At 32.4% G+C, this 13,411-nt stretch overlaps 1 protein-coding gene across 1 annotated transcript in view; it reads left to right on the top strand.

Annotated features, from left to right (window-relative positions):
* The first annotated feature begins 342 nt into the window (after window positions 1–342).
* Window positions 343–13,411, top strand: part of LOC119610447 (pickpocket protein 28-like) — a 35,413-nt gene continuing 22,344 nt past the window's right edge. The window contains exon 1 of the mRNA XM_037965658.1: window positions 343–839. The gene's annotated coding sequence lies outside the window, so the exon portion shown is untranslated. The remainder of the gene's footprint in view (window positions 840–13,411) is intronic.

The following is a 13,411-nucleotide window of genomic DNA, read 5'->3' on the forward strand; positions in this document are numbered from 1 at the left end:
TAGACTATATATTCTTAACTACAAAACAGATTATATAGACTTGAATATAAAACAGACTATGGCCTCGATCATAGAACAGACCATATTCTCGACTATAGAGCATACTATTTCTATACAATAGAATTTACTATATTCTGTACTAAGTATAGAAAATACTTTAGAACTCCAAAAAAGTACATTTTACTTATTTATGCAACACTGTTGACATTGTCTTTGCATTTTTGTTTACATTTCTTTAATAGAAACCTAACAAAAACAACAACACCAATTACAATTGTTGTTGTACTCTTCATCGTTTCATTTCAGTTTCTTAGAAAATTTTAAAGCGTTCGGTTGTTTGGTAAATTATTTATAGTTTTAAAATTAATTTAGTCGATGATTTAATAGCAATTTTTAACATATTTTTGTGGTACAATGTAAATCAAATGTTGTTTAATTGTTTTATGTAAAAATATTTATGAAAAGTGATTAATTAACAGCGGAAAAAAGTGTATAAAATTTTGCAAAAAAAATATGTAATGCAAGTTTTTATTGGCGGGCTTTTGTTGTGTCGTTTTATACAAAGAAAACAAAAGCAAAAAAGAGATGAAAATAAAAAATAATATTAATATCATGGTAGAGTGCAGGTGGTATGAGTTAGGAGTATGAGTTAAAACATCTGTAAGTTATTTTTGTTGTTGTTTTCAAAAATGTAAATAAAAGTAAATAACGTGTTAAAAGGCGAGTTATTCATGACAGGGACGATGAATCCTGTACAATTGTACTTTTTTAAGTAAAATTTGTATTAAAAAGTCCAGCGAATGATGTAAATCCAACTCTATTTTAATCAGTAATTTAAGGTTAGTGATATGTTTTATTTATTTTTATATATTTTGCATTTAAAATAGACTATATTCTGGACTATAAAATACAATACAATATTTATCATAGAATAGACTATAGTCTGGACTATAGAACAATCTATAGTCTGGACTATAGAACAGTCTATAGTCTGGACCATAGAACAGTCTATAGTCTGGACTATAGAACAGTCTATAGTCTGGACTATAGAACAGTCTATAGTCTGGACTATAGAACAGTCTATAGTCTGGACTATAGAACATGTATAGTCTGGACTATTGAACAGTCTATAGTCTGGACTATAGAACATGTATAGTCTGGACTATAAAACAGTCTATAGTCTGGACTATAGAACAGTCTATAGTCTGGACTATAGAACAGTCTATAGTCTGGACTATAGAACAGTCTATAGTCTGGACTATAGAACAGTCTATAGTCTGGACTATAGAACAGTCTATAGTCTGGACTATAGAACAGTCTATAGTCTGGACTATAGAACAGTCTATAGTCTGGACTATAGATCAGTCTATAGTCTGGACTATAGAACAGTCTATAGTCTGGACTATAGAACAGTCTATAGTCTGGACTATAGAACAGTCTATAGTCTGGACTATAGAACAGTCTATAGTCTGGACTATAGAACAGTCTATAGTCTGGACTATAGAACAGTCTATAGTCTGGACTATTGAACAGTCTATAGTCTGGACTATAGAACATGTATAGTCTGGACTATAGAACATGTATAGTCTGGACTATTGAACAGTCTATAGTCTGGACTATAGAACATGTATAGTCTGGACTATAGAACAGTCTATAGTCTGGACTATAGAACAGTCTATAGTCTGGACTATAGAACAGTCTATAGTCTGTACTATAGAACAGTCTATAGTCTGGACTATAGAACAGTCTATAGTCTGGACTATAGAACAGTCTATAGTCTGTACTATAGAACAGTCTATAGTCTGGACTATAGAACAGTCTATAGTCTGGACTATAGAACAGTCTATAGTCTGGACTATAGAACAGTCTATAGTCTGAACTATAGAACAGTCTATAGTCTGAACTATAGAACAGTCTATAGTCTGAACTATAGAACAGTCTATAGTCTGGACTATAGAACAGTCTATAGTTTGGACTATAGAACAGTCTATAGTTTGGACTATAGTCTGGACTATCGATTTGACTACAAACGACCAGAACAGTATAGTCTGGACTATAGAACAGTCTATAGTCTGGACTATAGAACATTCTATAGTCTGGACTATAGAACAGTCTATAGTCTGGACTATAGAACATTCTATAGTCTGGACTATAGAACAGTCTATAGTCTGGACTATAGAACAGTCTATAGTCTGGACTATAGAACAGTCTATAGTCTGGACTATAGAACAGTCTATAGGTTGGACTATAAAACAGTCTATAGTCTGGACTATAGAACAGTCTATAGTCTGGACTATAGGAAAGTCTATAGTCTGGACTATAGGAAAGTCTATAATCTGGACTATAGAACAGTCTATAGTCTGGTCTATAGAACAGTCACTAGTCTAGACTATAGAACAGTCTATAGTCTGGACTATAGAACAGTCTATAGTCCGGACTATAGAACAGTCTATAGTCCGGACTATAGAACAGTCTATAGTCTGGACTATAGAACAGTCTATAGTCCGGACTATAGAACAGTCTATAGTCTGGACTATAGAACAGTCTATAGTCTGGACTATAGAACAGTCTATAGTCTGTACTATAGAACAGTCTATAGTCTGGACTATAGAACAGTCTATAGTCTGGACTATAGAACAGTCTATAGTCTGGACTATAAAACAGTCTATAGTCTGGACTATAAAACAGTCTATAGTCTGGACTATAAAACAGTCTATAGTCTGGACTATACAACAGTCTATAATATGGACTATAGAACAGTCTATAGTCTGGATTATCGATTTGACTACAAACGACCTATGGAATAGTTTATAGTTAAATAAAAGTAATATAATGATTAGATTTATTAAATTTTTTAATCGTTATATTTTAGTAAAGACTAGGGGTAATCAATATCTAGAAATTCTTTTGGGAAATAAATAAAATTACTCCTCTAGTGATTATATCACTTACATTTACTAATTGTTTTTTTTTTAATGATTCTTCAGTTTGTATTGAATATCGGTTATGGCACGTTGGGTCTTGCATTGGGTATTTTTCAATAGCATATTAGTTGGTTTCACGCCCATATATATCGATATACGTAAACGTCTAGTAAAAACGTATAAATTAGTTCAAATCTTTGTCTATATACAAAATATTTTTTGTTTGATCTTTACGTTATGGTCAATTGTGGACCACATGGAACTTGATTGGTTCTTAGATGATTTTAATATTGTCAAATTATATGCGGATACGTTTGGTTTTGTTTGCCGTTTATTCTTATTTGTTTTCGTAGCATTGTTGAGACATAAAGGCGATAGAATTTTGGAGAAATGGCTAAAGATATTTCTAAAATTGCAAACAAATTATTTTGATAAACTACCAAATGTTGCAGTTGCAAAAAGTACTAAAATCATATTATTTATCAATATCAGCATAATAAGCCTCTATGAGTTGCACAGTTTTTCTAAACTCTTTCCACCTTATAGGTATGGAGAAACTTTTATTTTACAGATATCTGTAACGGAATTTTTTTCAAACCTCTTGCAATATTATATGATGTTCCATCATGCCCTGATATTGAGTTATATCAATCACTGTTTTTCAATTTTAAATAATCAACTGCTAAGTGGAAAAGTAGAAGAACCATTTGGCAAAATTTACCTACAATTTTTAATCATTCTACACGAAACAAATGTTCTCTATGGTCCAGCCATATTTCTAATGCTCATGTGTAATGTATTCGTTAATTCCGTGAGTGGTTTTTACATCATGAAACTTTCAAGGATATATGGTTTTGACATAGTTCTATTGGAATATCTCGAAACAAATGGTACAATATTTACCTGCATCTGTATATATTTATATTTTCTAATGTGTGATCGCGTCTGTCAGACTGCCAGAGAGACAAATAGAATTATATTGGAATATTCAACTAGAGCAGACAATCAAGAGGTTTGTTATGGAGTACAAATTGTAAAACTATGTATTAAATTCTTATATTTTTAGATTGAACTTTTTCTTCAACAGGGTATAATTATACGGGTTAATATTAATATTTGCGGCTTTTTTGATATAGACCTTCGATCATTTTTCGCTTTTATCGCGGCAATATTTGTACATGCTATTATTTTATATCAAGTAGAGTTCTTGGACGATTATATGTATGAGGATTATCATTATGACGATTATGAATATGATTAATGTCTGAGAAAAAAAAAAAACATTTTTAAGTTATTCTCCATAATTTTATAAATAATTCTTAATAAATGAGGTATTAATCAAGTTCCTAACATTATCTATCGGATAGACTAAAGAATTGTCTACAGTTGAGACTAAGTAACTGAATGACGTCAGTACTATAAATACTAAATAGTATAGTCGAAACTATTAGTCTATTACAGTCTCGAGACTAGAGTATATAGTCGAGTTCAGTTCTAGCTCAGCTCTAGTTCAGTTCTAGTTCAGTTCTAGTTCAGTTCTAGTTCAGTTCTAGTTCAGTTCTAGTTCAGTTCTAGTTCAGTTCTAGTTCAGTTCTAGTTCAGTTCTAGTTCAGTTCTAGTTCAGTTCTAGTTCAGTTCTAGTTCAGTTCTAGTTCAGTTCTAGTTCAGTTCTAGTTCAGTTCTAGTTCAGTTCTAGTTCAGTTCTAGTTCAGTTCTAGTTCAGTTCTAGTTCAGTTCTAGTTCAGTTCTAGTTCAGTTCTAGTTCAGTTCTAGTTCAGTTCTAGTTCAGTTCTAGTTCAGTTCTAGTTCAGTTCTAGTTCAGTTCTAGTTCAGTTCTAGTTCAGTTCTAGTTCAGTTCTAGTTCAGTTCTAGTTCAGTTCTAGTTCAGTTCTAGTTCAGTTCTAGTTCAGTTCTAGTTCAGTTCTAGTTCAGTTCTAGTTCAGTTCTAGTTCAGTTCTAGTTCAGTTCTAGTTCAGTTCTAGTTCTAGTTCAGTTCTAGTTCAGTTCTAGTTCAGTTCTAGTTCAGTTCTAGTTCAGTTCTAGTTCAGTTCTAGTTCAGTTCTAGTTCAGTTCTAGTTCAGTTCTAGTTCAGTTCTAGTTCAGTTCTAGTTCAGTTCTAGTTCAGTTCTAGTTCAGTTCTAGTTCAGTTCTAGTTCAGTTCTAGTTCAGTTCTAGTTCAGTTCTAGTTCAGTTCTAGTTCAGTTCTAGTTCAGTTCTAGTTCAGTTCTAGTTCAGTTCTAGTTCAGTTCTAGTTCAGTTCTAGTTCAGTTCTAGTTCAGTTCTAGTTCAGTTCTAGTTCAGTTCTAGTTCAGTTCTAGTTCAGTTCTAGTTCTAGTTCAGTTCTAGTTCAGTTCTAGTTCAGTTCTAGTTCAGTTCTAGTTCAGTTCTAGTTCAGTTCTAGTTCAGTTCTAGTTCAGTTCTAGTTCAGTTCTAGTTCAGTTCTAGTTCAGTTCTAGTTCAGTTCTAGTTCAGTTCTAGTTCAGTTCTAGTTCAGTTCTTCTAGTTCAGTTCTAGTTCAGTTCTAGTTCAGTTCTAGTTCAGTTCTAGTTCAGTTCAGTTCAGCTAGTTCTAGTTCAGTTCTAGTTCAGTTCTAGTTCAGTTCTAGTTCAGTTCTAGTTCAGTTCTAGTTCAGTTCTAGTTCAGTTCTAGTTCAGTTCTAGTTCAGTTCTAGTTCAGTTCTAGTTCAGTTCTAGTTCAGTTCTAGTTCAGTTCTAGTTCAGTTCTAGTTCAGTTCTAGTTCAGTTCTAGTTCAGTTCTAGTTCAGTTCTAGTTCAGTTCTAGTTCAGTTCTAGTTCAGTTCTAGTTCAGTTCTAGTTCAGTTCTAGTTCAGTTCTAGTTCAGTTCTAGTTCAGTTCTAGTTCAGTTCTAGTTCAGTTCTAGTTCAGTTCTAGTTCAGTTCTAGTTCAGTTCTAGTTCAGTTCTAGTTCAGTTCTAGTTCAGTTCTAGTTCAGTTCTAGTTCAGTTCTAGTTCAGTTCTAGTTCAGTTCTAGTTCAGTTCTAGTTCAGTTCTAGTTCAGTTCTAGTTCAGTTCTAGTTCAGTTCTAGTTCAGTTCTAGTTCAGTTCTAGTTCAGTTCTAGTTCAGTTCTAGTTCAGTTCTAGTTCAGTTCTAGTTCAGTTCTAGTTCAGTTCTAGTTCAGTTCTAGTTCAGTTCTAGTTCAGTTCTAGTTCAGTTCTAGTTCAGTTCTAGTTCAGTTCTAGTTCAGTTCTAGTTCAGTTCTAGTTCAGTTCTAGTTCAGTTCTAGTTCAGTTCTAGTTCAGTTCTAGTTCAGTTCTAGTTCAGTTCTAGTTCAGTTCTAGTTCAGTTCTAGTTCAGTTCTAGTTCAGTTCTAGTTCAGTTTCTAGTTCAGTTCTAGTTCAGTTCTAGTTCAGTTCTAGTTCAGTTCTAGTTCAGTTCTAGTTCAGTTCTAGTTCAGTTCTAGTTCAGTTCTAGTTCAGTTCTAGTTCAGTTCTAGTTCAGTTCTAGTTCAGTTCTAGTTCAGTTCTAGTTCTAGTTCAGTTCTAGTTCAGTTCTAGTTCAGTTCTAGTTCAGTTCTAGTTCAGTTCTAGTTCAGTTCTAGTTCAGTTCTAGTTCAGTTCTAGTTCAGTTCTAGTTCAGTTCTAGTTCAGTTCTAGTTCAGTTCTAGTTCAGTTTAGTTCAGTTCTAGTTCAGTTCTAGTTCAGTTCTAGTTCAGTTCTAGTTCAGTTCTAGTTCAGTTCTAGTTCAGTTCTAGTTCAGTTCTAGTTCAGTTGTAGTTCAGTTCTTGATCAGTTCTAGTTCAGTTCTAGTTCAGTTCTAGTTCAGTTCTAGTGCAGTTCTAGTTCAGTTCTAGTTCAGTTCTAGTTCAGTTCTAGTTCAGTTCTAGTTCAGTTCTAGTTCAGTTCTAGTTCAGTTCTAGTTCAGTTCTAGTTCAGTTCTAGTTCAGTTCTAGTTCAGTTCTAGTTCAGTTCTAGTTCAGTTCTAGTTCAATTCTAGTTCAATTCTAGTTCAATTCTAGTTCAGTTCTAGTTCAGTTCTAGTTCAGTTCTAGTTCAGTTCTAGTTCAGTTCTAGTTCAGTTCTAGTTCAGTTCTAGTTCAGTTCTAGTTCAGTTCTAGTTCAGTTCTAGTTCAGTTCACTCTATCGTATGAATATAATCTAGACTATCGAACACAGTTCCCCTTACTTTTAGTGTTAAAATAGAAATATTTTATGTACAAGACCTAGCACCTACATTCATATTCATTTCAGACAATTATGTAGTTGTGGGTACAATTTCCTAAGCCTGTCTACGTGTATAAATGTTTTCAATTGCAAGTCTGTCTGTCTGTGACTAAGTAGTTCATAGTATTGTTGTTTAGTAAGACTCTTAAAATTTGTTTAACAAATCCTTGTAGTCGTACTATATACACTGACAATAGTTTTTCTATAGAAATTCCTAGAAGAAATAAGTTTAGTAACTTACAATAAGCTTAGAATTTAACTAAGTAGTATGAACAAGTTATGGCGATAGTCATGTTACAGTTGTAGATACTTAGATACATTCATACCAGCAATTGTGGTAATAGTTAATGTATACCGCACAATGGGACAAAAGCAAGATGGTTTTAGTAAGAAATCAGTTTATTATAAATTGATTTTTAGATTGATATAAACTTTTTTTATTTCTTTTATATAGACACGTACGGTTAGTACATTCGCTAGAAGATTATGACAAATCTATATACATCTTTATTTTTAATTCTGACCCACTGTCGGTTGTTAGGTAAACAAAATATCTGAGTGTTATAAATTGTGCACACAAATAGACTCCTTTTACCCATAGATCCTTATAAAACAAACTTATGAATAAAGTATTAAATAAAAATCATAAAAAAGTAACAAAATACTCAAACAATAGATAGACAAATGTAATAATAGTAAAAATAGTATAGTTAAAGGGAAAAAAAAACGATGACGTGGTAAGATTAAATATATTCTTATAAATAAACATAATATATATGTATGTTTTACTTGTATATTTGTAGACATACATATACATACATAAATTGTAAGGATATAGTATCTGTATCTATGTCTAAGTTTATATGTCTTACTATATGTTTGTCTATCGTTACAAATGTTAACAAAAAATAGCTTAAAATTTATAGCATTACATTTATCACGAACTAACTATTTATATAAATAAAATAAAAATGTTTCTTGAATATAAAATAACTAAGATTGTAACTATACTATATATAGACCCTTACCTGGTGAACAGTTAAACACAGTGTCGGGAAAATACTACAGCAAATTATGGTTAAAGATACAAAAACTGGTCTATCGTCAAGGTCATAGAATGATTTACAGTCAGGACTATTGATTGATCTATAATCCAGATTATATACTGACTGACTGATCTGCAATCACTACTACATCTGAACACTAGTCAAGATTATAGGATGATCTATAGTCAGGACTATCGACTGATATATAATCAGGACTATAGACTGATCTATAGTCAAGACTAAAGACTGATATATAGTCAAGACTGATCAATAGTCAAGACTATAGACTGATCTATAGACAAAACTATAAACTGATCTATAGTTAAGACGCAGGTATAGTCAAGACTAAAGACTGATCTATAGTCAAGACTAAAGACTGATCTATAGTCAACACTAAAGACTGATCTATAGTCAAGACTATAGATTAATCTATAGTCAAGACTATAGATTAATCTATTGTCAAGACTATAGACTGATCTATAGACTTATCTATAGTCAAGACTGTAGACTGATCTATAGTTAAGATTATAGACTGATCTATAGTCAAGACTATAGATTAATCTATAGATTAATCTAATCAAGACTACAGATTAAATACTGATCTATAGATACTATAGACTGATCTTTAGTCAAGACTATAGACTGATCTATAATTAGCCTCATCTATATTCAACACTATAGACTGATCTATAGTCAAGAATATAGACTGATTTATAGTAAAGACTATAGACTGATCTATAGTCAAGACTATAGACTGATCTATAGTCATGACTATAGACTGATCTATAGTCATGACTATAGACTGATCTATAGTCATGACTATAGACTGATCTATAGTTAAGACTATAGACTGATCTATAGTCAAGACTATAGACTGATGTATAGTCAAGCCTACAGACTGATGTATAGTCAAGACAATAGACTGATGTATAGTCAGGACTATAGACTGATCTATAGTCGAGACTATAGCCTAATCTATAGTTAAGTCTATACTCGCTTTTATATTAAAAACTATAGTCTATGCTCAATGAACTGAAATAAATTTCATATCTCACTGTTTATTAATCTTCGTAGGTGTACATTTATGTTACATTTTCCTTTATACGACACACATGTATCAACATTTTTATACAATTTGTCAATTTTATTTATTCTTTTTGTCTTTTGAGTTTAATATAAAACATTTACGCACTTTCATCAACTCATAAATTCACTTATCTACATCTACATGTTTTTGCAATAAACATATTTTGCTTATATTTATATCAAGTGTATTAACATCAATGACATTGTCAACAGAATGTATTTAGAATTGTTAGAAAAAATTATTGAAAGTTGACAAAAGTATGAATAAATAAAGTTTTTATAAATTTAAAGAAAATTAAACAATAATTTTATGTTAAAGTTTGGTATTTAAAGTAATCATACGCACTGTGGTACAATGAGAAGTCATCATCTATTCGGTAACTTTGAAAGAAAATATAGAGACAATAGACTAGACTATAGACTAGACTATAGACTAGACTATAGACTAGACTATAGACTAGACTATAGACTAGACTATAGACTAGACTATAGGCCAGACTATAGACTAGACTATAGACTAGACTATAGGCTAGACTATAGACTAGACTATAGACTAGACTACTAGACTAGACTAGACTATAGACTAGACTATAGACTAGACTATAGACTAGACTATAGACTAGACTATAGACTAGACTATAGACTAGACTATAGACTAGACTATAGACTAGACTATAGACTAGACTATAGACTAGACTATAGACTAGACTATAGACTAGACTATAGACTAGACTAGACTATAGACTAGACTATAGACTAGACTATAGACTAGACTATAGACTAGACTATAGACTAGACTAGACTAGACTAGACTAGACTATAGACTAGACTATAGACTAGACTATAGACTAGACTATAGACTAGACTATAGACTAGACTATAGACTAGACTATAGACTAGACTATAGACTAGACTATAGACTAGACTATAGACTAGACTATAGACTAGACTATAGACTAGACTATAGACTAGACTATAGACTAGACTATAGACTAGACTATAGACTAGACTATAGACTAGACTATAGACTAGACTATAGACTAGACTATAGACTAGACTATAGACTAGACTATAGACTAGACTATAGACTAGACTATAGACTAGACTATAGACTAGACTATAGACTAGACTATAGACTAGACTATAGACTAGACTATAGACTAGACTATAGACTAGACTATAGACTAGACTATAGACTAGACTATAGACTAGACTATGACTAGACTATAGACTAGACTATAGACTAGACTATAGACTAGACTATAGACTAGACTATAGACTAGACTATAGACTAGACTATAGACTAGACTATAGACTAGACTATAGACTAGACTATAGACTAGACTATAGACTAGACTATAGACTAGACTATAGACTAGACTATAGGCCAGACTATAGACTAGACTATAGACTAGACTATAGGCTAGACTATAGACTAGACTATAGACTAGACTACAGACTAGACTATAGACTAGACTATAGACTAGACTATAGACTAGACTATAGACTAGACTATAGACTAGACTATAGACTAGACTATAGACTAGACTATAGACTAGACTATAGACTAGACTATAGACTAGACTATAGACTAGACTATAGACTAGACTATAGACTAGACTATAGACTAGACTATAGACTAGACTATAGACTAGACTATAGACTAGACTATAGACTAGACTATAGACTAGACTATAGACTAGACTATAGACTAGACTATAGACTAGACTATAGACTAGACTATAGACTAGACTATAGACTAGACTATAGACTAGACTATAGACTAGACTATAGACTAGACTATAGACTAGACTATAGACTAGACTATAGACTAGACTATAGACTAGACTATAGACTAGACTATAGACTAGACTATAGAACTAGACTATAGACTAGACTATAGACTAGACTATAGACTAGACTATAGACTAGACTATAGACTAGACTATAGACTAGACTATAGACTAGACTATAGACTAGACTATAGACTAGACTATAGACTAGACTATAGACTAGACTATAGACTATATAGACTAGACTATAGACTAGACTATAGACTAGACTATAGACTAGACTATAGACTATACTAGACTATGACTAGACTATAGACTAGACTATAGACTAGACTATAGACTAGACTATAGACTAGACTATAGACTAGACTATAGACTAGACTATAGACTAGACTATGGACTAGACTATAGACTAGACTATAGGCTAGACTATAGACTAGACTATAGACCTATACTAATAGACTAGACTAGAGACCTAGACTATAGACTAGACTATAGACCTAGACTATAACTAGACATTAGAGAGGACTATAGACTAGACTATAGACTAGACTATAGACTAGACTATAGACTAGACTATAGACTAAACTATAGACTAGGACTAATAGACTATAGACTACTAGAACTAGACTATAGACTATAGACTAGACTATATACTAGAGATAGACCTATAGACTATAGACTAGACTATAGACTAGACTATAGACTAGACTATAGACTAGACTATAGACTAGACTATAGACTAGACTATAGACTAGACTATAGACTAGACATAGACTAGACATAGACTAACTAGACTAGAACTATAGACTAGACTATAGACTAGACTATAGACTAGACTAGAGCAATAGACTAGACTAGACTAGACTAGACTATAGACCTAGACTATAGACTAGACTATAGACTAGACGATAGACTAGACTATAGACTAGACTATAGACTAGACTATAGACCTAGACGATAGACTAGACTAATAGACTAGACTATAGACTAGACTATAGACTAGACTAATAGACTAGACTATAGTAGACTATAGACCTAGACTATAGTGTAACTATAGACTTAGACTATAGACTAGACTAGACTAGACTATAGACTAGACTATAGACTAGACTATAGACTAGACTATAGACTAGACTATAGACTAGACTATAGACTAGACTATAGACTAGGACTATAGACTAGACTAGACTAGACTATAGACTAGACTATAGACTAGACTATAGACTAGACTATAGACTAGACTATAGACTAGACTATAGGACTAAGACTATAGACTAGACTATAGACTAGACTATAGACTAGATAGGACTAGACTATAGACTAGACTATAGACTAGACTATAGACTAGACTATAGACTAGACTATAGACTAGACTAATAGACTAGACTATAGACTAGACTATAGACTAGACTATAGGACTAGACTATAGACTAGACTATAGACTAGACTATAGACTAGACTAGGATGACTATAGACTAGACTATAGACGACTATAGACTAGACTTAGACTAGACTATAGACTAGCTATAGACTAGAATATAGACTAGGACTATAGACTAGACTATAGATAGACTATAGACCTAGACTATAGACTAGACTATAGACTAGACTATAGACTAGATATAGACTAGACTATAGACTAGACTATAGACTGACTATAGACCGACTAGACTATAGACTAGACTATAGACTAGACTATAGACTAGACTATAGACTAGACTATAGACTAGACTAGACTAGACTATAGACTAGACTATAGACTAGACTATAGACTATAGACTAGACTATAGACTATAGAGTAGACTATAGACTATAGACTAGACTATAGACTAGACTATAGACCTAGACTATAGACTAGACTATAGACTAGACTATAGACTAGACTATAGACTAGACTATAGACTAGACTATAGACTAGACTATAGACTAGACTATAGACTAGACTATAGACTAACTATAGACTAGACTATAGATCTAGACTATAGACCTAGACTATAGACTAGACTATAGACTAGACTATAGACCTAGACTATAGACTAGACTATAGACCTAGACTATAGACTAGACTATAGACTAGACTATAGACTAGACTATAGACTAGACTATAGACTAGACTATAGACTAGACTATAGACTAGACTATAGACTAGACTATAGACTAGACTATAGACTAGACTATAGCTAGACTATAGACCTAGACTATAGACTAGACTATAGACTAGACTATAGACTAGACTATAGACTAGACTATAGACTAGACTATAGACTAGACTATAGACTAGACTATAGACTAGACTATAGACTAGACTATAGACCTAGACTATTAGACTAGACTATAGCCTAGACTATAGACCTAGACTATAGACTAGACTAAAGACTA

Source organism: Lucilia sericata, unplaced genomic scaffold (assembly GCF_015586225.1).
Source record: "Lucilia sericata isolate MDLA Ls3-8-SP2 unplaced genomic scaffold, ASM1558622v1 Contig001196F_arrow, whole genome shotgun sequence".
In the NCBI taxonomy this organism is placed as follows: Eukaryota; Metazoa; Arthropoda; class Insecta; order Diptera; family Calliphoridae; genus Lucilia; species Lucilia sericata.